The sequence below is a fragment of the Pinus tabuliformis genome, chromosome 1_2 (assembly GCF_031772625.1).
Source record: "Pinus tabuliformis cultivar Carrire ecotype Pingquan chromosome 1_2, CPIR1, whole genome shotgun sequence".
Classification (NCBI taxonomy): Eukaryota; Viridiplantae; Streptophyta; class Pinopsida; order Pinales; family Pinaceae; genus Pinus; species Pinus tabuliformis.
The window spans coordinates 1309592324-1309618974 of NC_142298.1; the positions used below are offsets into that span (position 1 = coordinate 1309592324).

The 26651-nt window shown below is 38.6% G+C and overlaps 1 pseudogene; it reads right to left on the reverse strand.

Moving 5' to 3' along the window:
• Positions 1-14223: 14223 nt before the first annotated feature.
• LOC149211025 (uncharacterized) lies at positions 14224-14541 on the reverse strand (annotated as a pseudogene).
• Positions 14542-26651: the final 12110 nt, after the last annotated feature.

Genomic DNA, 26651 nt, shown 5'->3' on the forward strand with positions numbered 1-26651 from the left:
CGCTAATGGAAAAAGGGAACTTTTTAAGGATATTCTGCAGGAGATGTCTTCGGGGCATATGAAGTCCATACTTAGAGGAATATAATGAAAGTGTTTTCAAGTTATGTCACTTCTCACAGGTCCCGGAATGAGTCCTCCAAAGTGCGGGAGAGGGGTGACAAGGACGGTGACAAATGGTGACAAATTACTGTGTAACACTTCTTCTTATAGATTCTTCACTAGATGAGTACACTAATTTTGACAGTTACATTTGACCTATAAAGCCTCTCCTAGATCAAGACACAATCCTTCATTGGTTCTTCTATCATCATTGTGTAACACCATGTATTACCAACCTTGACATCATGTAGAGCAGGCGTCGAATAGCATCACTGAGTAAACTGAGCATGATTGTCATCATCGAGCTACTGTGGAGGACTTCCGAGTTGTTGAGGAGAGATCCGAACTACTTAGGAGAGATCTGAATCTCTGTGTTGACGCCTGAGCTCCTGTACTTGAGATACAATCTAAAACCTTCCTATAGTTGACCCGAAAATCTCAAAGGATATGTGAGCTATGTGAGCTATCTCTGGACAACGAGGGTATACGCCTATATATAGTAGTTAGGTATCTATATTTGGTCCGACATGTACCAACAAATAGTCATGTCTATTTATTTGAGCCGACATAACATAGATGAACCAACATGTCTCAAACATATATATATATATATATATATATATATATATATATATATATATATATATATATATATATATATATATTCATTGGAGCCGACATGAAGCTTCTTTCTGCATATGTTGAGGCCAACTTATGGATGATTGTGCTTGTCTTCTAGGAGAGATTTTACATTGACTTCTTTACAAGTGTAACAACACTTCATATACATGCCTCTAAATTATACATTTATGATAAGATGACAAACCCTTAGAGACATCAAGAAGTCTTTGACCTATAATAAAAACTTCTTGCTCATGAAACCTGTTAGTGTCAGTCTTTCCAGCCTTCCTCCAGTGATCAAATATGCTCTTACAAAGTGGTCTCAGAGTGTCAAGGTAAAATTTTGTCATTTCAGTGAGTCTTCAAGCAAAATTTGGTCACTAGGCATTAGGTCTAGGGTTTGCTTTCACTCTTTTCAAAATTGCCCAAATGCCAATCTATGTCACTATTCAGCTGAGTCTATCATCATTCATAGGGTTTTCATTATCATGTCAGTGTCTAATGAGTCATTTTACACCTTGTTCATGCTTCAGTTGCGCCTAGGTAAGGTCATTTCCCTCTCCTAGGGTTTTGAAGGCAATTTCTCTTGGACGGTCAAATCATCGGCAAAACTTGTATCCTGATGTTCATACACCTTCCCCTATCCTTAAAGTACCTTATCAAATGCTTCCCATCACTAAGATCCCCCAAATTCCTCATTTTCGCGCAAACCCTAGTTTCTTGCTACAACTTGGCAATTTTCTAGGTTGGGCCTGTGTTTTGCCCTTTTGGACCCCTTCTCCTCACTCAATATCTGAGATTCCACTTTCCCCTACTTCCTAACATCCCTTCCTACTCCCCAAAATTTCCTCAAGAATTTATAATCCCCCTATCCCTTTCATTTCGCTTCATTTCGACAATTCCCTTGTTTCACACATCGGGATAAGTTTCACTCAAAAGATGTTTTAGAGCAATAAAAGATGAATTTTGAAAAACTGAGAGAGGTTTGTGTCCAAAACATACCAAAGAAGAAAAACCTCCTTCACATTTTACACAGGTGTCATGGTTTTAGAGAAATGTCAAAAATACAATCGCATCGGGAGAATTGATGCACCTCTGAAGTGACCTTGGGAAAATCAGGTTTTCTCCTATCTTGGTTGGTCAAATGACTTTCGTGATGAGTCAAATGATAACTAGACACAAAGATATTTCCAATGAGCTATCATGAGCTCAATTTGGAGTTGAGGAAGGCATCCAAAAGTTGACTGCAACAACACTCTTCCTTGAGGCAGCCTCATTTGGCACATTTTGACCAGTCTTGGGAGATTTGATTTTTGATAGGGAAAATGAACTCTAAATTAAAAAATTCTAGTTGGGTTGGAAAGTAGACTCAAAGACCTTTCCAACGAGCTATCCTGTGCCCGATTTAGACACTGGGAAGGCCTCCAAAATCCTCTTGCAAAATGCACTATGTAGCTGAGGGCGCGCTACGCATCAGCTGAGGCGCGCTACGCATCCAGGGCGCGCTACGCATCAACACGATTTTTCCTGTGTTAATTTGTTCATGCGCTATGCACCAGAGGTACACTACGCGTTGGGCAAGGCGCGCTACGCGTTGGGTTTTTCGCCCAGAAACTTGCCAGCAAGCATTCAAATCCTTTCTTAACTCAAGCAAACTACAGGTAGGCTTCATTTCCATGGCTGGTTTTGGTTTTGCAAGATTAATGTGAAAGAATTATGATAAGTATGCCATGAAAATTAAATGTAAAAACCCTAAGTTGCTGTGTGGATTTAAAGGCCTAGTTTGCTAGGGTTTCAAAGTTATATGCTGCCCAAGGTTTTCCCATTTTAGTGCTTCTTTTTCCCCCCATATTCACCAGCATTTCCCTTAAAATTCCCCATAAAATTCTACACTATCCCTCCACAAAATCCCAAACCCTACTTTACCCCAAACCCTACAATATCATAATTTCTATGCCCTTTCCCTTCCCTAAATTCCTTGTTTATTTTCATTGCCCCTAATTCCCTCATGTTTCCCTTTCCCTAACAATTCCCTTGTATTTATGTCCCCTTGGTAACAACATTTTGAAAAAGGAAAAAGTCAAACAACAGTCAATTGTGTGCACAGTCAGCATATACATTTCAGCCATCTTGTCTTCAAAACTATGTCAGAAACCGAATCAGCTTATGAGCAGAGTTATGACAGTGATTCAACACCAGAAATAGAGGTGCCAAGGAGGTATCACAAGGGTGGCAAAGGTGGTCGGCATGTCAGGGAGGAGCCCACTTCTTTGGCTCATTTGCAAGCTTGTCCACTTGCAATGAACTGTTTTCAGTACCAATCATGTTTTGAATATTGTGAGCGGATCTCACAAATCCAACATCACCGAGAACTAGTTTGCTTATTTGTCCTACATTTGCAGAATGGTCATGTAAACCTTGCTGGAGTGGATTTCACCTTGTCACCTAAGATTATTGCTCAGGCCACCGGGATACCAAATGTAGGGGAGGAGTGGAATAAGCACCAACAGTTAGACATATTTCACTATGAGCCATATATCAAACCCGGGTGTATGAGGCACTTAACTGCTGTTTTTCCTTTCAGATTCCTAAGGGATGAATATGCACCGTTGATGAGACTTATTATTCGGTATTTCACTTGTGAGGGCAGATTTTCACGTCTATATTCGTACCATATCCGTTTGTTGATGCATTTCACAAGGGTACGAATGATGAACATTCCATTTTTCATGTGTCGCAACATAGAGAGGATGGTGCCTATAGTACAAAGGAAGAGCCCAGCACAGCAGCATAAGAGCATCTATCATTATGCACTGATTAAGATCATAGTGATGCATCAATTGGCACAACAGAGTATTGCTTGGGAGGATTTCATTTCTCGTGAATTTTTCATGGTGCCACAGCCACCTCCCGAGATTGTCCATGATGAGGGAGGGCCTTCACATCAGTTTGACATTCCTGAGCTCGAGCATGTCAGCGCTCCTTCATATGTTACATATCAGAGAGGCCACAGGGCCTTATTTGCATCTGCACGGCGAGTATTATCTCCACCTAGGGTGGAAGGGATCTCGCCTTCTTCATCGGCACAGCAAGTATTATCTCCACATTAGGTGGAAAGGGTCTCGCCTTCTGTAGCACAGGTACAGGTACAGGACAGAGGCAAGCAACCCATATTTGATGAGGGACCTTCAGGATATCCGGACACAGATATTATTGATCTTGATATCAGTGCTCCTAGCTCGGAGCTAAAGGAGACCATTCAACAACAAAAGGCTGAGAATCGCTTGTTGCAACAGAAGTTGGAAATGACCAATTGGACAATCAACTACTTGGAGCAGCGCAACAAGTAGCTAGAAGATGAACACACTCTTTATGAGTTGCGGCGAATCCGAGAAGACCGAAACTTGGTCCGCAAGAGACCCGGTGATTTGACACCTATTGAGCGAGAGTCTATGCTTATTTGGGTGAACACTCATTTAGAGAAATTGTTAGCCAAGACAAACAGAGACAAAGATATGCTCCACCATATGAAGAATCATTACTGGGCCCGCATGCATGTTTGCAAAGCGAGAATGAAGGTTCTTAAAGGGCGATTGAGCAAGGCATTAAAACGGCGAAAAAGGCCCGATCCACTCCAAATTTTGGCCGAAGCCTCCTTGAAGGAGCATGGTACTTGATGATACACCCCCAGCTCAAAATTCAGAAAATTTGGAGAACTTTTGGTCAATTTTGAAATTTGTGTGTTAAAAACAGGTTTTTGCCCTCAATGCGTAGCGCGCTGGGCGCTACCCTGAAGATGGGGAGGTCCAATTCACAAAAGGTCTGCATTTTTGGATTTTTCATGATGAAATACACCTTCTCAACCACTGCCAAGACATTTCATCAAGTTTTGGGCCCCCAAAAGGTCAAAAAACATGCAAAAAATGACCTTACTGCCCCTTTTTGGACACACAGGAAGCAGTCTTGGGAGAATGTATTTTTGGAGGTGCAAATGGGCACCAAATTGAAAAATTCCACTTGGGTTGGAAACTTGACATCCAAACCTTTCCAACAAGCCCACTTGAGCTCAATTTGGATGCCGGGAAGTGCCCCAAAAGTGAGCTGAAAGGCGCGCTACGCGTAGGGTTTTGGCGTGCTACGCATCAGGGTATTTTCTAAGTTTTTCATCTTCAGCACAAGAAAACGCAGCTATTTGACCAGTTTTGACTTTTGATGGGATTTTTCACCCTCTTTGATGTAATTAATGTATTTTCATGTTGACATGACACTTATTTACCTATTCTAGAAGATTCATTCATAAAATAGCAAAAAATTAATGAATGAATTGGTTTCCTAGCTTATAGAGGCAAGTTGTTTTGATTGCCTAGATTGTAGTGCTTTGTTTAGAATTGGTTGAAACAGCTCCTAGGATGATGAGCTCGACTCCTAAAGGCAAGGAAATGTGTTAGATTGCCTATATTATGTATCTTCTTAGTCATTTTCATGGTTGGACTCTTGAAGGATAAGCTTAGACTATATTACACATTGTATCTCTACAATTTTGGCAAAGGAAAGACCAGGGTTTTGCAGCACTATTTGGGATTCTTGTGGTTATTTGTGTTGATGGTGTGTTTCTCTCATGTATTTGTAAGTTTTTTATGTGTATCATTTTCCTACTATTCTCTTCTGCAAATTAAACAAATGAAGTGTTGAGGTAGAATTCATAATCTTGTATGCTCTGCCTTTAAGTTTGTTTAATATCTATGTTTTCATCTGTTTAAGGAGAACTCCTGAAATTTTCTCGCTCTCCTTAGCTCCTCACCAGTCATATCTATCCATTCAATTCCTTTAAAGACATCAGGACGATTTCCTACCTTGCCCCAAAAAGACCTCTGCAAAAACTGTGTCACATCCCCGCACCCAAAATTGCCTTTCCCTGTTTTCCAACAAAACCCTAAAAATCTTAAATCAAACTATCTTTATCAATTTACTAGCCTAAAATCAGAATTCATATCGGTCATCTCAGCCCCTTTGAAGACCTTTTTCCGAGATAGATCCGGAGAGAGCCCTCTCCTGTCCTCGTAGGTCTAGCTATGAGGCTGAGCTTGGTTTGATGTTGCCTTGAGTTTGGCCTTCCCAGCCTGAGGCAAATTCGAGCGCTAACAAAACCCATGATGCAAGTATTACCAAAAACATTTTATTATCTTTGTCTTCTTCATAAATTCATAATTACAATTCATTATGAAGACCGAACCTAGTTACATTCTACAACACTTATGGACCCCCGTAAACAATCTCGGATTTATGCATTATGTTCAATAGTCATGGATGGTTGGGCAGACATTCAACAAATACCATTGTTGAATATTATTGTTACATCTCCAACTGGGCCCTATTTTTTAAGAGAATTTGATTGTAGTGGAAAACTAAAAGATGTTACCTTCATGTTTGAAGTATTGAAAGAAGAAATTGATGAGATTGGTCCTTCAAATGTAGTACATATAATCACAAATGCAACACTTATTTGTAAAGCAGTGGGTTTAATGGTTCAAAGTCAATATAGGCATATCTTTTGGACTATGTTGTACCTTTGTAGATAATTATAGGTTAAGGAATTATGCTAGAGTATCTAAAATATTTATTTGTTTTGATTTTTTGGATGACCAATGTTCTAAATTGTTTAAACATGTGCAGTGTCTTAATTACTTATGATGTATTAGAAGGGCTAACTCTTAAGCTCTAATAGAATTTAGCTTTTGAAGAGATATGTAAGGTTGAACTTTAAGAAACTACATGATTGATTAAATATTCAAATAGATTATTTAACTTAGTCATATACAGATAATGCGTGTAAAATGCTTTTACAGCTAACAAAATATATTTAAAACTTAAGGGGAAGTAACAATTTAAAGATGTAGAGGAGTTAATTAAAACAGATAGTCTAATTTCAGATAAATTGAAAGTCAATGTTATCATACCCAGAATTCCCATTAAACTCAAATATATGCAGATTTAAACAAAGTGAAAATATAATAACATAGAGGTACTCATAGGGGCACAAGTTGTTTCAAGATGAATCCAGAATCTTTCTATTAGTTTCAGCAAATAATTTCAGATGATTACAAGTCTGCTCAAAAGTCTATCACAATGGTTCAACCCTTTCTACATTGATGTACAAAGTATTTATACAACTTTCCTAAAAAAGTATCTTGATTTAAATATCAAGATTTATCTAGAAATATCTAAAAATTGTTTACAAAAATAGATCTATAATATAGGAAAATAAAACTGCTTAGGCCTCTTCGCACTGAATTCAAGGCTTCTGGTGATGACTGGGCTGAAAAGGCTGATGTTTTGTTGCCCCCAAAAATATGCATCATGTTGCTAAAAACTTCTTGTCTATTGCTAGAAATTTGTGTCTGTTTACTCGAGAAGTTGGCATATCTTGTCCCATCTTTCTTCATCTGGAGTGGAATATTTAATTAACTTTTTGTATGTTCCATCCACTTTAATGTATTTCCGAAAAGTAGGATTAGTTACAAACAAATGATTGATCTCATGCTTAATCAATAAATCAAAATGTAAACCTTCAATAAAGGTTTTTCCTGTAATAGTTCCTCTAATCTTGGAAAATTTGGATTTGTCTGTATCTATAGCATGCAGCCTGCGTTGGTATTCTTCAAGGGGAATGAGTCTATCTGCCATTCCTCTTAAACTTGGAAGTCCTTTTTGATGTAGAATGTTGAACTTCTTGTGAAATTTCTGAATGTTGGCTTCTAGATTATGACATTTATTTTCCAATTGTAGCATTAGATTTCTTTTAGTGAGAATCCTTCTCACTTCTAAGATTGTTTCAGTTCTGTCCTCTATTTCAAATTCTTCCAGTTCTTCCCTTGTTTTTGAATTCAGAATTCTAATTAATGTTGTAGCCTCTCTTGGTTTTTGACCCATGACTTTCTTTACTTCTGCAATCACTTCCTTCGATCTTTCCAATAGCTCCTCCTATTCAAAAATAATTTCAATAGAAGGCCACAATTTGGTCATAGACTCATTAATATCTACCCATATGTTTTCCTTGGCCTGTGCAATGGTCTAAGAAATAGCAGACTCATTTTCTAGAGACTATTCTTTGAGTTAGCCTATGAGTTTTTTGAAGCTCTGCTAAGTAAACGTTATCAATTTTTAACTTATGCTCTTGGAGATTGTTGAGTTGAGCCTTCAGATTTTCAATCTCTTGATCTTTTATGGACAAATATCCCATTGCTTTAGCTAAATCAGTGGTTGACTTTGTGGACTGTGCTTCCACTGTTATAGCTGCTGCAATAGGAGTTGTTGAAGTACCTGCAATAGAAGTTGTTTCTATAGGAATAGTTGTTGCCACATCTTCTTCTTGTTCTTTTTCCTTCAAAAGACTTTCTAGGCAATCTCCATCCTCTAAATCTGCAAATTTTGTTCAACAACAATTTTGAACATGTTTTCCTTTTCCTTTTCTAACTCACTAACTTCGTTGGTCTGAGGATCTTCAGTAGTAGGGAGTTTCAATTGTTTTTTCAATGCTTGAATATCAACATTTTCCCTCTTAATCATTTCCTCGACAACTTTTACATTATTGGGATCATATCCTAGTTTAATTACCAGTTCTTCTGAAGATTTTATTTTAGTATATTTGGCAAGTGATGACATATTTTCTAGCTTTAATTGGGATTGAACATTATTCACTGAAACCTGCAACCTGGATGTTACCATGGTTGAACTGGTTAAGGTGGAGTAAATCATTTCTCCAGCTTGTTTTGCAGATAAATTTGGTCAATAGGATGGATATGTTTAGTGTCAAAGGAAAAAACAGATTCTTTGTAATCTGTTGCAGTTTTCAGAAAATGAACTTTAGGCTCTAAAAGTGCCATCTAAACTATCCCTTTTGAGTATCTAATGCTGAGAGAAGCCTGTGTTGGGAAGCTTAAGTTTGCTTCCAGAATTATGAATAAGTAGTGCCCTTGAGTGCCTCATTTTTCTTCTTAATTTCTCTATACCTATCAAAGATACTTTGTTTTGTAGTGGTCTGGGCTAGCTCTCCTGTCTGAAGTGATTCTAATGGATCATGAGTGATTGAAGATACAAGAGAGCTAGAGAAACTTTCTTCAACTCTTGGGAATGTTGCAGCATAAGGACCTAATAAAATTAATGTGGTTTGTTCCTGTGAACTCTCTTCTTGAGATGGCTCTTCAAGAGGGTTATTTTTCTTCTTTTTATACATTATGTATTCTGACTGTTGAAATTTTGAAACAAAAGGGGAAATACTTTCCCTTGTCCTTTTAGCATGTTTTTCCTATGGTGTTGGAGTCTATGTTGATGTAGAAATAAAAACCTACTCCTCTACTTCCTGCAATGTGTTCTCCTGCCATTCCTCTTGGTTCATGTGTTGTTCAATCTCTGGTCTAGGAGTGTGTGCATAAGGAGTAATTTTTTGTTCTACCCTTAGCTTAGAAATAATCCCCAAGGGATCATAAGAGCATGTAAAACTTAGTTTAAATTTCATTTGTTTTAAAAGGAGGTCTGCTTCTTTTGTTGTTGCTCTAGTATTACAAATAAAGGGTCCAATCTGAGATTTTAATTTAAATTGATATTTCTTCTTAGCTGACACAAAGTGTAGCTCATCCATGTTCATCATCTGCCTAATATATTCATGTGAAAAAATCCTAATTGGTACAAACTTAGGAAGTTTATATGGAGAAATCTCACATCCATATACGTTGATCTCTGTGTAGTTTTTGTACAAGTACCAATCTCCAATCTTTGTTTGCTCGTTGAGATGGCTAATTCTCTTGATTTCAGGGGAAATCCTAGGAACAACATCATTGTTAAATAGGCATGAGACCATGTATCAAAACTAATTGGTGTAGTCACTAAAGGCAAATTCATTGGTATTCTTCCTTACCAAGGAAGTTCAATGAATCACAGATTGAGTATTACCCTGTGCATCTAATTTTTGTAATTGAAACTAAAATTTATCTGCTTGATGGAATAAAAACAGATATACAAGAACTGACTGATACTTGAAAGATCCTTTTGTTGAAAACTTTAAGAACTGATCATGTATTTCTTTGGACAAAAACTCATTATAATTGAAGATCATAAAATGTTTTTCACCTGTTGAAAACACTGATAGAAATTTTAGAATAATCTCATCTACCCATTGATCAGTGGGATAACCTAATAAACAAGAAACTATTGAGATAACTGTCTAGTCATTTCTGGGAACATGAAAGAGGGGTATGGAGGATTTGTCCTAGGTAATTTTGCATTTCAGGCAGGAATATTTCAAAAAAATTAGCTCTTGAGGAAAGGTGAGCTTCTTATAGATTTCCATGAGGGAATCCACAGAGAAGGGGTGCAGAGGGGTTGAAGGTTTTACTTGAAGCATTTGGTAAATCGACTCTGGGGATATGGTAAACAATACATCATTATTTTGAGCAATAATGGCTCTTTGGCTTACGATGTATCTAAGATGGCACCAGGTTACAAATTCAGGGAAGAAATGAGTCTGAGGAATGATGAATTGAGGCAAGGACTCCCACATGCTCAATTCGTCGCTATCATCAAGGAATTTCTGTTCATCCCAATATAAGTCGAACTCACATTGGGTTTTGGCAATTTATATCCCTGGTCAACAAGGGCTAGTTTGTCTAAATCTATGACAGGGGGGATCATTGGGTTTTCCTCTATCATCTTAGCTTTTCCCTTTGAAAACATACTAAAGGTATACAAGCTAAGAGTAATGATTACCAGCTAATTTGCAAGTTGATGTAGTGTTGAAGAAGTGCTTTGATGTTGGTATGATTGTCTGAGTATACTGAGCTTGGATATGTAGTTTTACAAGAACGGAATGTGTAAAAGGAAACAACAACAAAATATGTATTTATTTATAAAATGGGAGGATTTACCATTTCAAAATACCTGTTTATGGGAGGGGGCATTTATTATGGCAACGGTCGATGAATCAAATGAGTGGATAAAGGTAAAATGATTGTCGAATGAGCGATGGACAGTTGGCAGAGGCGGAATGGTTGTTAGCTTTTTGACGAGAGCGGGAGTGAGCGATGGTGGTTTTTGGGGGGGGTGGTGGATGGTAAGTGGTATATGGAGGGGGGGTCCGAAATGGATTGGGAGTGGACATGTAGCGCTAGAGGAGTTTTTAAAACAACTTTTCGGACCCCCCGGTTAAATGTCAGAGGGGTGGAGGGGTTTTGAAGTGCTTCCCTACCATTGATCTGGGCAGGAGTGGGATCTCGACGATTGATTGATGCGCCCTTATTGCATATATGACAAAATATCAAATCAAATCAACTTTATTACAAAATATGATTAATTTCTTAATTAAGCTTAAACTAATTAAACAACAAATTAACCATAATGTGCGGCATTTAAACTAGCACCCAATATTTCTTGGGATTATTCACTTTTTCCAATATTTTTCTTTTTTCCATTTTTCTATTTTCTCTTTTTTTATCCATTTTCATTTTTTTTAATTTTTTTTCTTTATATCTTATATATATTTTTTATCTTTCTTTCATTTTTTCAACAAGTAAATGTAAAATACAATGTAAGTTACAACAGACTCCTTGTTGTGTAAATGCCTTGAATAATGTCCTCAAAGACATTGGCAAAAAATCTTGGATTGCAAAACTCATTTCAAATACAAGAGATGCACAAATGTACATTTGCAACCACCGTGTCTCTTTAGCAATCTATAAGATGTATTCAAGGAAGAGGTTTTTAAAACTTGCATAAACAAGATATGTTACATTCTTTAATATTCTTCAACGTGTGGTTGAGGTGCATGCATCCTTACAAGCCACTGTTGTTTCTCAAAAGTGGAATGCATGGTTGGAATATAAATCAGTGCGGGAGAAGAAGATAAGAGAGCAACTTCTCAATGATGATCGGTGGTCTGATTTTAAATATATGGTTTCTTTCACAACCCCAATTGTGGAGTTGATTAGGTATGCAAATTTTGATTCACCCACCCTTGGGGAAATCTATGGATGTATGATATCATGGTAGGCAAGATAAGGCACATAATTCGAGACAGAAACCCCTCTTTGGAGTACTTCAATGAAAATCACAAGTTAATACAGAAGAGATGAAGCAAACCCAATACATCTCTTCATATTGCTGCTTATGCCCTTAATCCAAAGTGGAATATGGATAGACCAAACAAAGCTCTGCCCATTGATGATGAAGAAGTAAAACAAGGCTTTCTTGATGCCATAAGCAAAACCTATATACCTAATGAAGCAAATGTAATGCGGGAACAGTTTATTGATTTTGGTGCCTTAAACCCTTCTAGATTCCTCAATATGCAAGCGTGGACATCGACATGTATGCACAAAAGAATCTCATTAGATGGTGGAAAATGTATGAGTGGAAAGCCCAAGAGCTTTGAAATCTTGCCTCACACTTGCTATCTCAGGTTTCTAGTTCATCAACAACTGAAAGGAATTGGTCCACTTATAGTTTCATTCACTATGTTAAGAGGTATAGGCTTACCTCTAAGAGAGCAAAGAAATTGATTTATATGCATAGTAGTTTTTGACTGTGCCCAAGGAAACTACCTGAGTGTTTAGAGGGCCCTGCATTTACCTGAGTCTTTGACATTTTGCATGTACCAAGTTCCAACTTAATAAGTAATACTAATTTTAAATTTAGTAATTAATGTTGGTTCATTAAGCAAATGACATTCATACATCACAATATCATACTCATGTTTATTGTTTTCAAAACCCCTTTGCAAAGGGTTTCATTTTTTAACTTTTACCAAATGGATCCAGCTAACAAATCAATTTTACAATTTGTCACCAAGCTTGACAATGAAATTGGATCTCAAAAATACTCATGCAATCTACGTGGATTCATATTTAGGGAAGCTACTTATAGGAGATCAGAAGGGCTTTAATTGTTGGGCCGACCTGCCCACAAAACCTTAGTAACTTGCTTCAAAAAAAATTGGTGGAGCCAACTTGAGATTTTTCACAATAAAAATATTCATTTTAAGTTTAAATCAAAGCCACCTGTGGCTGTGGTAAAGACTTCAGCTTAGGCCATGAATTTGCACCATTTTTAAGATTTCATGAATGAGTTATTAAGGTTGTTTCATCATGCATTTTAGGGGGGGTGAACCCCATTCAAATTTGGGGTAGCACAATTCAAACATGAATATTTTTGTAACCAAGAAGACCTACATGGCGTGTAGGGTCACCTATAGTTGGAAAAACATGATGAGCACAATCAAATGATGACGGCGTTGCTAACAAATTCACTGTCCTTCACATGTATTTGTCTTAACAAACATGTATTTGTCTTAACAAGAGAGCGGCTTCTTCTAGAAATGATATCAATTCTAGAGATGATATCAATGATGATCATTCATTCTTTAACATCAATAACAACTTCTTCCAAGAGATACTGCTTATGGTAAATAGTCAATAGGGATTATCTAGGGTGGTTGAGAGGAAAAAATGGAATTCTCCACACCCAAGTTCAATTTCTGCAAATGACATAATGGATTGCCCACAGAGGAAGCTCAATTGGATTCCGTGTGGGTCAAGCCAACAACAACAACAACAACAAAAACTCATCACATATACAAAATTGCAAATTCCAAAAGTAAAAACAACAAAAAAAACTCACCACATATACAAAATTGCAAATTCCAAAAATAAAAGTTTTTTTTTCCTGAAAACCAAATCACACAGTGTCTTATTAGTCCATACATCATCACATATACAAAATTGCAAATTCCAAAAATAAAAACAACAAAAAAAACTCACCACATATACAAAGTTGCAAATTCCAAAAATAAAAGTTCTTTTTTTCTGAAAACGAAATCATACAGTGTCTTATTAGTCCATACCTACTTTGTCAAACAGTTGAGGCAATATTAGGTACCTCCCCCGAGAAACACAACTAAAACGGAGGAAACAGAATCAACATCTGAAATAAAGGATGACAAATATTGGCCTCGACAAATTATAATGATTGCTTAGTTTCTTAAATTCAAAAATGTCACCATATATCACATTGTTCATTTTCATTTCGAATTGCTAAAAAACACCATAATACAAAATGCCGATAGATAAATATCTATCCAGGAAATGAAAACTTTTATGTTTTGTTGCATCAATTACTTCCACTGGTGGACCTGTGATCACGAACGCAACATATAAGCATTATAATTCTTCCATTATAGGCTTTTCAGATTATTTTACACTGGTAAGCACTGGTTCATGTGCTGTCAGAAAGACATAATTTGATCACCATATAAAGTAAAATGCGCAGATATTCAATAAACATAGAGCTGTTAACACAATAGCCCAGGATATTAACAATATTTTTTGAAAAAACCAAGCTACAATTCCAAAATGTTGTTCAAGTATTTGCTTCAAAACGATGACTCGTGCCTGAATTTACACAGCAAATGTGGGATGCCAAGAATATGATGTGTGCAGTTGACCCTCGACATGGGCGTTACCTGACAGCCTCTGCTATGTTCCGTGGACGTATGAGCACAAAAGAAGTAGATGAACAAATGTTGAATGTTCAAAACAAAAATTCCTCTTATTTTGTGGAGTGGATACCAAACAATGTGAAGTCCAGTGTTTGTGACATTCCTCCAAAAGGTCTTAAGATGGCATCCACCTTCATTGGAAACTCTACTTCAATTCAAGAAATGTTCAGGCAAGTCAGCGAACAATTCACTGCCGTGTTTAGGAGAAAAGCATTTTTGCACTGGTACACTGGTGAGGGCATGGATGAGATGGAATTCACAGAGGCAGAGAGTAACATGAATGATTTGGTGTCAGAGTATCAGCAGTATCAAGATGCAACTGCTGATGATGAGGCCGAGTACGAAGAAGAAGAGGCGGTTTTAACCTTGTTTTTTAGTTTATAAAGAGCCGAATCTGGAGCTTACCTTGTTAGTCCTTCTTGAAAATGGCTCATTCAGCATATCACTTCATAATGATTGAAAGTTGGTCCGTGCCAGATGTCATGGTTTTGGTTGAATTAAGGCCTAGAAGATGCTGTGTTTAGAATAAGTGGTTGGATTTCGTTTCGTTATTCACAATCTTAAAATTGTATGTGTTGCGTTATGTAATGTGTTTGAGTCTAGTTTGTTGCCCTCCTATAATTAAATAATGGCTGCTCTGTTTAGTGCCTGATTTTCGTGGCGTCGGGGATTGAAATATTTTTGTGTTGATCAAGAAAATGATCTTGAACCTACATATTCAAGCAATAGGAATGAATTCACTGCTAACCAGAAGCTTCCGGAAGAAGACATGTTTTCTATCCATGAAAGCATTGAACGGACTTACACGTCCACAGATTCATTGTTGGACTTCGACTGTGAAGCCGAGAAAGAATATCGGAAGTTTCCAGGGGAGAATATTACAATTGCTAAAGGGTATTCGATTGTGTTGAAGTCTTTGGCCAGCATTTTGCTGGCCGGGGTGATCCAATTCGGAAAAAAGGTAAAAAAAAATCGAGTGGACAGATGCAGGCGTAACATACTTGGAACCGCTTGTACACCTCCACTTCGAAGATGTTTCCCTTATGGATGTGAGTCCTGTACGGGTTGTTTTATGGTTGGTGAGGCACGTCATGGATAAATCAGTGGCTAACATGATTGCAAAATCATGGATTAACTGTGAGAAATATGGATCAACAATTCTTCACAGTGCAGACAGGAGGGAAAGGAAACATTTGATTTCATGAGGACCATGTTGAAGAGGAAGATCATGGCCAAGTCAAAATACGCCTAAAACAAAACGAAGATATCCATCACAGCAGAAAAAATAGGAAACGATCTCCTATTAATGACTTCAGTTAACGATTCAACGGGATCTGCGCTCCAGTTTGTCGGCCATCAGAGGAATTCAAGGGAAACGATGCTCTGTTTTAGGAAAAAATGGATGATTCTTTTTATTCTGGCAATTATAGTTGAACAACTCATTATTTTTTATCGACCTGTAGGGAAAAGTTTTTGGAGAAGATATTACGCTACTTTTGTTTTAGTTCTCATTCAAATGCAAAGTAAAGTCAAAAGCCAAATTTAAATACAGATAACTATCCCAGCACAGAAACCGAATTGGTTGGTCTATTTTGGGTCTTCAGTTGCAGTTCAGAAAATTCAGCTACAGGTTCTGCCAATTCATTTGTTATCAACGAACAAATTGTAACGTTGTTCCTTTAGAGCAGACTTTTTCCTATTTTTAAGATTTTAAGTGAAACTGCCCCCTATCTTTCATCGATTTGTTTTCCCCATCTCTGAGTTATATTTTGTAAATCGAGGGGGAGAGAGAATTCTGAGAGCTGGTGGAGAACAAAGAGCTTCCATTGTACAGTTTTTGACAGAGATTTTAATGAAAATACACAGCTCTGGTTTCTGAGATTCCTGTGGTATGAGATTTGACATTTGTGTCCTCCTTTGTTTCATGTATAGCCTGTTATGTGTTCATTTCATTTCATGATCATTTCCAATTGAACAAATGAAGTGTTAAGGTAGAATTCATATTTTGTATGCTCTGCCTTTAAGTTTGTTCATATTCAATGTTTTCTTCTGTTTGACAAGGATTCATTTTCTATGCCCTTGTCAACTCCTCAGCAGTCTTGCCGTTCCATTTAATCTCAATTTGATGTTAAAATTTCTTGCCTACCTTGCCTCAGGAGATAACCTGTGTTTTTGATTATATTTCTCTGTTCAAGCTGTTTCTTTGCCCCATGCAGCCCAGAAAACCCCATCATCCATTAAAACCCCTTTTTCTATCAATTTACTAGCCTAAAATCAGCATTCTTTATTGGTCATCTCAGCCCTTTGAAGACCTTTTGCCGAGATAGACCCGGAGAGAGCCCTCTCCTGTCCTCGTAGGGCTAGCTACGAGGCTAAGTGGTTTGATGTTGCCTTGGATTTTGCCTTCCTCAGCCTGAGGCCAAATTCGAGTGCTAACAGACCCCTTTTAGGAATTAACCTTCGATTCTAGCCCCATGGGATCTCTTTTACTGACCATTTGGTTTAAAGAATGGTATTTCACAGGAAACCCCGATTATGATTCTGTGGTCCCACTCCCTTATCTGCTCATATTACCCCCTTTTCCATTCATTATTACTCCATCCATCATTTCTCCCACCTGGGTCCACATAGGTTCAGCTCACCCCTTTCCCTTGCCCACACCTTGGGTCATGGCCTGGAATGAAGCCTGGAGGTTGATGCAGCTAAAAAGAAAGTTAAAAGCCTATATGGCCACATTCAACATGAAAAGTACCACAAAATGCAAAAGATGGTCGGGACAAAAACATTTATCACATGGGCAAAATCCAATACATGAGCTCCACCCCAGCATCATTGCCATCACCCTGCTTCCAACAGGTTTTATGAGCCTCTTCATCATATAGGAACCCATGATTGTCCCAACCCCTGGTGGGCGATGAACCGCCCCACCTTAAAAGGGGGAATTCACTACTATATCTTATACATCATGCTCTAACCCCTTGAGCCTGAGCAGTTAATCAAAGAAAATCAGAAAAAGGCAAGAGGCATATAAATAAGGGTAGAAAATCAAGGCTGGGGCACCTCATGTACCATGATTGCTCCCTCCTACACCTTATAAACCCAAGGATGGGATTCCCTCTTATTAGCTACCCTTGTGCCCCAATGTGTGACCCAGGGTTGCCCCCTCTCATTCCCTACCTCATTCACCTATCTGCCACATGCCACAACCTTTTCACGGATGTACCTTGACTATATTATCCCCTTTGGAAGCAGAAACCACCTAATAGGGTACTTCGTTAACCCCATTGAGAGTTTAGGAGACATTGGCACATCTCGAAGCCCATTATAGAAGGGCAGGCCATTCTGAAGTCCCCACCTGTGATTGATGATTAGGTAAGCTCATTTGCTCGATATCTCTAATGACTTGTTGTACTGGAAGCCTAAGGGACGCATTGGATCTTATGTAGGATTGCAGATGGTTTCCATTTGGGATTTGTTCTCCCTATACGGGGTCCTAACCCTCCAGAGGGCTACATTGGCACATGTAGGGTGAGCGTTGAGAGCCATGGACCTCCACAGCAGCAAAGTACACTCCATGGATCCCCACATCTATTCAGAGATTGCTCGTGGTTCACTTATTGGACGAGGAGGATGCACCTGATCCATCATGCCTAGATCTACATCATACACTTGGCAAATGATCCAGGACTTCTATGATGATGTGGCATCTCCTACATTATCATCCTAGCCCTTGAGGGCAACCTACAGGCATCTTCGATTTGTTTGGAGACCCATGAGGACACTTGTGTGCCCCCACAGTCATTTGGAGCACCACAGGTTATTACAAGGGGCCAACCCCTTGTCCACTGCTTTTGAGGGTCCTATTCTTCATTGTGGCACCCATGGACCTCATTAGGCCTCTTAGAGGGCCCTACGACATGCATAGATTATTATTTGACCTCTTGAGAGGCTTACTTTTTCATTTGTGAGCTAGTTTGGTGGGCTTGTCACCAAAAGGTTGTATTATTAGCACATTATTTTATTTTTGGGGCTTATGTAGGCCAAGGAGGCTAATTCGAACTCCTTAGATGTGTATAAATACAAGTGAGGTGAGATCATTTCTCATCATCACTTTGGATTGGATCTCTCTCTTCTTTATGTTGGAATTTCTAAGTCTAACCCATTAGAAACCCTTCATGTACTTACTGATTTATTCCTACCTACTTGCTCTATTAATTAACAAGTTATTTACCATGTAAATACTGGAAATAAATACAAGTACATGCTCAACACATTATAGATCATCAACTGAAGGAAACAAAACAAGCACACAAGTGACACCATTGTTTTTGGACCAATGTCCCTAGAAAAACCCAATGCGAGAAAACTAGTGTAGCTATCCGAGGGTTTTATTATTATGTAGTCTCTAAATACAATCTGGGTGCCAAAATTGGTTCACCCAACATAAAATAATCTTTGCAGTAGTACCTCTCCTTCGAAGACATATGCTCTAGCTGAAACCCCGGATAAACAATTCGGCAGCTCCTCAGCTCCAATCTGCCCCACGAAAAACCCCAGCGTCAGCCTCTAGGGACTGCGTCAGCCTCTTCTGCCCATTGCGTCAGCTTTCCTAGTAGTTCCCGACAGTTCAGGTTGTTCCCGTCAGTTCCGACTTCTATCCTCTGCATTGGCTTTCCTAGCTATTACAGTAGTTCCTAGCAATTCCGGTTGTTCCCAGTAGTTCCGGCTTCTGCCCTCTGCGTCAGCTTTCCCGGCAGTTCCAGTTGTTCCTGACAGTTTTGGCTTCTGCCCTCCGCATCAACTTTCCCTGCTGTTTCGGCAGTTCCCAACAGTTCCAATTGTTCTTGGTAGTTCCGGCTTCTGCCCTCTGCGTCAGCTTTCCCGGCTATTGCGCTGATCCTCTCGGCACTATCTCTTCCTCTCTGCTTTTGTATTCACTGCCCCTCAACTGCAACTCTGATCACTCTCTCAACTTCCTTAGCAAACCCTACCCCAGAAAGTCGAAATCTTGATCAACTCAATGTGTTCTCCAAGTGACCCTCAAGCCTCCTCTTATACTTTTCTCGTTGACAAATCAACGACCGAGATTAAGTCCCTAATCAATGGCTAAGATTAGATTTGGCTTGATCCATGACTTTTGGATCATTCTAACACAGTTTTATATTAATTCACATTAATATTTTATTTTCCTTAAGTCTAGACTTAGGGACTCCATTAAAAATATTAATTATTTTAATATCTCCCAAACTGTTTAGAATCTGCCCAAACCCTTTCTAAGTATTGGAGATCTCATGTGCCTTAGCCTCTCCACCAAATTTCGTGGCTAGAGTACATCCGATGCTACCCCAAATCAACACTTTAGAGAATTTCGCACTTTTTGTTGGGGGATGAATTGGAGCATTTGTGGATGAATTTTGATGTATGGTTATCGATTTATCTTCTCTTGGAGCTTCTTTATTTTCATTTGTGAATGGTTGGATATAATCTACTGCATGTAAGTATGAAATTTTGATGATATTCTTTGTTACTTTTGTCATATATGCTGGATGGGATTTTCGTTGTTTTAAGGCTAATTGTTGCATGCAAATTATTGCTTAATAGTGTGGGATTGTCTCTATTATAACGTTCTCTCCATGCATTAGCCCTTGTAGTATGAGAAAAATCTCCTAGAGGTAAAATTCGACCTCGACAAGCCATTCATCTTGTACATTTGAAGTATAAAAGTTGCAAGATTACTTTCACTTCACCTAGAGGGTTTGTGAAGTAATTTTGAGGCCTCCTTGACTGGAAACCAAGAACTTACACATAATCAACAGACTCCATTCTGCCAAGTACTAAGGCAGTGACCTACCAAGGGTGGTCGCCAAAACTCCTATTCTTTCACCTTCTCCCAAGTCTAGCCACATTGGGGTGCCTAGGGCATCAATTTCCCAACGAATTAGCCACTAAAAAAGTTCGATCTCCAAGGGTCTCTTGCACTGCCTCTCTTCTAGCCCTCCTCCAAATTTGAAGACATTCCGATAGTGGAGTTGGGAGAAAAGCCAAGCCCTAGCTCCGAGACCAAATCTTGCCCAACCATCCCCAAGGCTAGTACTTCCCAGGGTCAAAGCAACATCATTGAGTGAAATGCTTTCTTTGATCCTTCCCACCTTTTCTAGGGTAATCATTGATTATTTCATACCTTCCTCATACCCTAGGTCAGGTCCACTTGGCCCGGTGTGGTCCCACTCCTTCAAAGGACCATTCTTCAAGAACCACCCGGGTTACCAACTTTAACAAGTATTTAGGGATTGGGAAATTCTTTCATGAGTCATATCCCATAAACCTAACCCTTAAATCTTCCCTTCCTTTCCCTAAGAAGACATCGTACCTTGCTTAGAAAGCAAGCAAGCTCTATACATCTAACTCTTCAAGGAAAGGGATTATTTGGGTCACTCCAAATCCTTTCATTGACTTATCCTTCATCGGTGACTCCATAATATATCGGGTCTCCTCCCATCGATGAAAGTCCGTAAATAGAAGGGAGCCTTAGCTGAGGTGACAGTGGGCCAAGTCTCCATTTGTTGCCCTTTGCCTAGCATTTGTCGTTTAGGGATCCCCCATTGGCCCCTTTGCTAGTTTGAGCAGTAACAGGTTGGACATCAAAGACAGTGGACATTAATAAATGTCTTATTAATGTATATGTTTCTCATCTCATCAATGTTAGGAGAATTATGGAAATGTTTCTTTCTACTATATACCAGGTAATTTTAATTACACCACCTCCATTTCACCATGTGTGTAACTAGCTCATCAGCGTGTGAGCAAAATTGGAATGAGAATTACTTCATCCATTCTGTGAAGATGACACACCTAATCTTGCAAAAGACTTCAGACTTGATATAGGTGTTCACTCAAATCTTCTTCTTATCTCACAACAATACGCAAACTACCTTGTTGGACCAATTGGGACATGAATTATGGCAACTCTCAGGGTAACGATGAGCTTCCTTTAGTAATGTTTCTTGTTTCTAGTAACATAGCAAAAGAATGAACCATTTTCTTCAAAATCGCTTCAAAAGGATATTCACCTCTAAGGATGTGATGTCGATAGAAATGAATCCAAGCAAGATATCAAGCATGCTCCTTCCAATGTTCCAAACTTGAGATTATCTATAAATTATTTCCGATATAGGCTATGTTAGAGGATAAGTTTCTAAGCTTCGAAAGGCCCCCTTGTGAATTCTACGAGAACCATGGTTCACAATGATGTGTTAAGAAACATTCGAAGTAGAATATATGGGAGAGCAGGTGAATGCAGGCTTGATCAAGCTTATTCCTAAAGGAACAAAAGAGACATGGTGGGAAGATAAATGTTGAGAAATCAGTAGGGCAGCAATTAGGGTGATTTCTCTTTAACTTGGTAATTGCTTGTGAAGATATGTTGGCTTATTATTACTTTTATTATGTTATTTTCATCAAACAATTACCAAAACCATAAACCATGAGGATCACAAATGACAATGAACATAAGATGTAGGCTCCAAGCCAGGGAAAAAACCCTCCAAGGGGAAAACCCAGTCAAATCTTCTCCTTATAGAATCAGATCAAAGTGAGAAATCCAAGACCCAAAATCTAGGACCAAGACCTCCCACAAGACCCAAGTCAGCCCTCCTTCCAATCTCTTCCAACAAGTCAAAGTCAACTCAAGTCAAAGCCTTCCAAATCTGGTTAAATCTCTGATTTTCGGCCCTTGCAACTAGGTCTACAACTTTTGGCCCCTGTAACTCCCACAACTTCGCACATTTGACAAAAATTCCTTTTCCTTTGACTCTCACTCTCTCTCTCTCTCTCTCTTTTGACCTTAACTCTTCTTCTAGGCTTTCTTTGTTGGTTTTCCTTCTCTTTCTTGGCTCAAGAATCGAACTTGCTTGCTTGTCTCCAAATGAGGTTGAACTATCCTCTATTTATATACATCTAGGAGGTCAAATGGGTCTCTTCCAAGACAGGGCCAACTTGGTCTTGTGGGGACAAAATTGACATTTTTGACTCAAATAAAATTATTTTTCTATTTTCTTTCAAATGTCTAATTAGGACTAGACTTAAGTACAATAATTTGACTTATGACAAATATTATTTTGACTCAAAGAACCCTAGAAGCATGAAGAACATGCTTGACCTAAATAACAATTTGACTTGAGCATGAAACCCATGCTTAAAAAATAATTTTATTTTTCTTCTTTTGCTTTTTACAATAATATAAGTACAATGATAACTATGAAGACCGAACCTAGTTACATTTTCCAACACTCCCTCTTAACTAGGGAGGTACTCATAATTACACAACCGGTACAAGGATACTCTCAAATTGAAATATTCTCATAAGAAGAGTCAGATTGATAAGCCATCTTTAAGCATCAATATCATAACCAGCATTGTCAAATTGCAATATAGAAAGGCCTTGATTTGACAAGCTCTAACTCTCCACAAGAGTAGAGCACAATGTTGGGAGGCATACATATGGACACCCACACCACAGCCTCTCAAGGCACATACCCCATCTGAATGTTCACCAGGTATGTCCTTCCAGGACTATTCCTATCTTGCATTCCCAATCCTCAAAGAATACTGGTCCTCTTCGACTACTCTTATCTTGGATACCCTGTCGAATCCTCAAAGAGTATCGATCCACAGGACTACTTCCTATCTTGGATTCCCACCTCAAGGAGTACCAGTCCTAGATGCTTATCCAATCCTCCATTCTCCCTCCCAGTGCCTTCATTAAACTTATGGCGGTTAGTCCTGATCTAGTGCATCACACATGGAGAATATGGTGTTCCACATCAGTCCCTCTCAATGAAGGAGGTAATCCTCATTCCTTTTCAAACAAGGAGTAGATCCTAGCTCCCTCTCAACTAGGGAGACACAACCATAAGCTTCATCTTTGTTCCATTCATCAACTACTTGTTCTTCCATGGAGATCTTAGTAGTAGCTCCAAGGGCTCCTTTTCTCGCATCATCACATCTTACTTGAGCTTCAACCTTCCTAGATGTTATGGAGCCAAACTCTTTCTCCATCTATCTTCCTAACAGGGTTCTTGCCATTAGCTTTTTATATCACTTTCCATCAACCATTATTTATAGTATCTTTGTCATCAAAGGTATCTTGTCAAACCAATCAATGTAGAGCTAATCATAGCTCCCTCTTGTCCATCTAGGAAAGTGAATATCATTAGATCCAACATATGACCAATAGGTTATCTCGTGACATGCTACCTTTTCTGCCTTCATGGTGTACACATTTCTGCCATATATACTTCTAAGCCACTACTAGTGTTGTCCACTCAATCCATGTGTTCTTGAATTGAGTTTAAGCCAAACAGTTGTAGATATATTATCTCAATTGTTATCTTTCCAGTTTGTACATCTGCAAGATGTTCTTATAGGTAGCCAAATCATATCTCAAACAAATCATCAATATTAGAGTTACCAAGTCATGATAGCCTCTTGTCAAGATGTCAAGTTTTGATACTTGTTCTTTCTGAGGACAACATCCCTTTGCATGGTCTATCTTCATACTAGAGTCCTTCATGTCATTTTCCTTTCAATTAACAATCAATGTGTTCATGGAATGAACCAATCAACAAGCTTCAATATCATATCCATTAGAGTCTTTACAACTTCCTCTAAAATTATCTGTCTTTCATTCTTCAAGAGAACATATCGAATGTTGATCAATATCATGTTCATCTATCATGCTTCTATGTATCGAGTAACCAAATGGAAGAGTTTTGTCTTATCCAATTTTATCCAAGACATATCATGCTCATGCTACCAATCACATTTTTGCAACCAGCTCTTCCTACAATATTTCTGAAGACATGAATTCTACTTTCTAATGAAGAGCTCTAAAGACATGCATACCTCTTCCTTCATGCATCCATCCAGTCAACTTCCTTCTAATGAATTGCTTCTTTCCTTTAAGACGATGTCTAAGATGAGATGAGCTTCAATTATATCTTTATGTCGCAACTCGACTATCTTCATACCTACAAGCTTCTTCGATGCTTGCTTCCATAATCTTCTAGTAGAAATATACTCTTGTAATGATTCTTCCATATATGAATGAACCTTCTTATAATAATAGTTCTATCATTGTTGAGGATTCTTGTGATCCTTTCTTGTTAAAAGACGACCCCTCTAACAACATGATGCCAAATAGCTTGCATGAACTATGGAGTACTAGATAGTTCAAATCCCTCTATCTTTGCCTTGCTCAATGGCTACTATCAATGAGACGCAACTGACTGTGTAGACTCTAATCCTTTAATGCTTTTTCTTTCCATGATGCCATTATTCGCAAAACCAAAGACATTTTACAAATGCAACTGCTTATGCTACTCTAATTGCTATTTTCTAACAAAAGAAAACAAGTTGCTAGTATACCTAGTAGTGGTGGAATTCTTCAATAATAGAAATCCTTGGGATCTTCATTCTTCAGCTTCCTCCCAAGTTCTTCATTTTCTTCAACTATATGAGCTCCACTCCTTTCCTTCTTTTTATTGTTTTTCTTGTTTTGAGGGTCCTTAAGACAATCTCTTTTAAAATTCCCATATTCATTGCATCCAAAGCATTGTACTTTGGACATATCTTGTCTTCCTCAACGTTGATTTTTGTTGTTATTGTTGTTCTTTTGACGAGGTTCAAACTTTCCAAACTTCCCATTCTTCTTCTTTGATATAGCAACGAAACCTTGAGACTTTTCATTGGGATTCGTGTCATCTTTTGCCTTCACTATTGTCTCTTCTGTTAGTTTGACAATGAATTAGTAACTTTGGGTAAAATGTAACTAGACAGTTTTATACCGAAATATTAGTTATGTAACGATGGTCGATCATATAAAACTAACAAATGCCCATGAAATGTAATGTGCGGAGAATCATTGTTGAATAACAAATTCCAATCCATTCAGTTTCTTGTCTTGGTTATTCTGTTGAGCTTTCTTGTTTTCTTCATTATTTCAGTTATTCATACAACAAGTGGTATCAGAGCTCCGAGGGCGGTGAGCCTGGGCGTGAAAGAAAGCGGTTGTGCATTGAAGGCGTGAGTCCAAGTTTTTTTTTCTTTGTTGTGTGAAGACCAGCAAGGCGTGAAAGGGCGGTTGTGCGTTGAAGGCGTGAGTCCAAGATTTTTTCTTTGCTGTGTGAAGACCAGCGAGGCGTGAAAGGCTGTTTGTATCAGTGATTGGTGTAAGGCGCGTGAGGTTGAGACCTGCAAGCTGAGCGTGAATCCCTCAGAGCGTGAAAAGGAGGCAACCTGCGTTGATCAGAGCGTGAATTTTCCTCTGCCTAAGCGTGAATCCCTGCGTTGGATCAGAGCGTAAACTGTGTTGATCAGAGCGTGAATCTGCCTCTGCCTGAGCGTGAATCCCTGCGTTGGGTCAGAGCGTAACCTGTGTTGGATCAGAGCGTGAATCTGCCTGAGAAAAAAAAATAAAGGGCTGGGTCAGAGCGTGAGCATGACAGAGGGACAACACGCAGATTGTTGTTCTTTCTTCTATGCGGTGACTGCGTGAGGAGGAGCCATCTGCACGCAGAGGTCAGAGCGTGAAGAGTCCGGCGGAGTCGGGTGTTGACTGCAGGAGGAAGGCCACTGCATGAGCAGAGCGTGAAGCATTGACTGCAGCCCGAGGAAGAAGCCGTGGACCTGTTGCCTGCGTGTAGAGTTATCTGCCATTAGCCATCTGCTGCAAGGATGCTGAAGTATTACGGGTAAATTTTTCCAGAAATTTGTAAAAGGTGGTTTTTTATGTGAATTGAAGGAAAGATTTCATGTAGTTTGAAGAAAAACAAACAAAGGGTTTGAAATAATTGAATTGGGGAATTATTTTTTTTAAGAAAGACAAACAAATATATATATATATATATATATATATATATATATATATATATATATATATATATATATATATATATAAACCCTAGAAAGACTGAAACCCTAGGAAAGGGAAAAATGGCCAAGATGTCGAATGCAAAATTCGAGGTGGAGAAATTCACCGGAAAGAGAAATTTTTCTCTTTGGAAACTGAAGGTTAGGGATTTGCTTGTGCAACAAGGGTTGCACAAGGCATTGGATGGGGCAACTAAGAAACCTGCAACCATGACTACTTCAGACTGGGAGGACTTGGATGCCCGAGCTCTCAGTACCATCCGGTTATGCCTAGCGGATGAAGTTCTCTTCAATATTGTTGAACAGACTACGGCGTCAGGATTGTGGGAAAAAATTGAAAATCTCTATATGACAAATTCATTAACCAACATAATTTATCTGAAAAGGCAGTTATACAGTCTTCGAATGAAAGAAGGTTCAAACATTGTAGAACATTTAAATGTTTTTAATACACTAATAT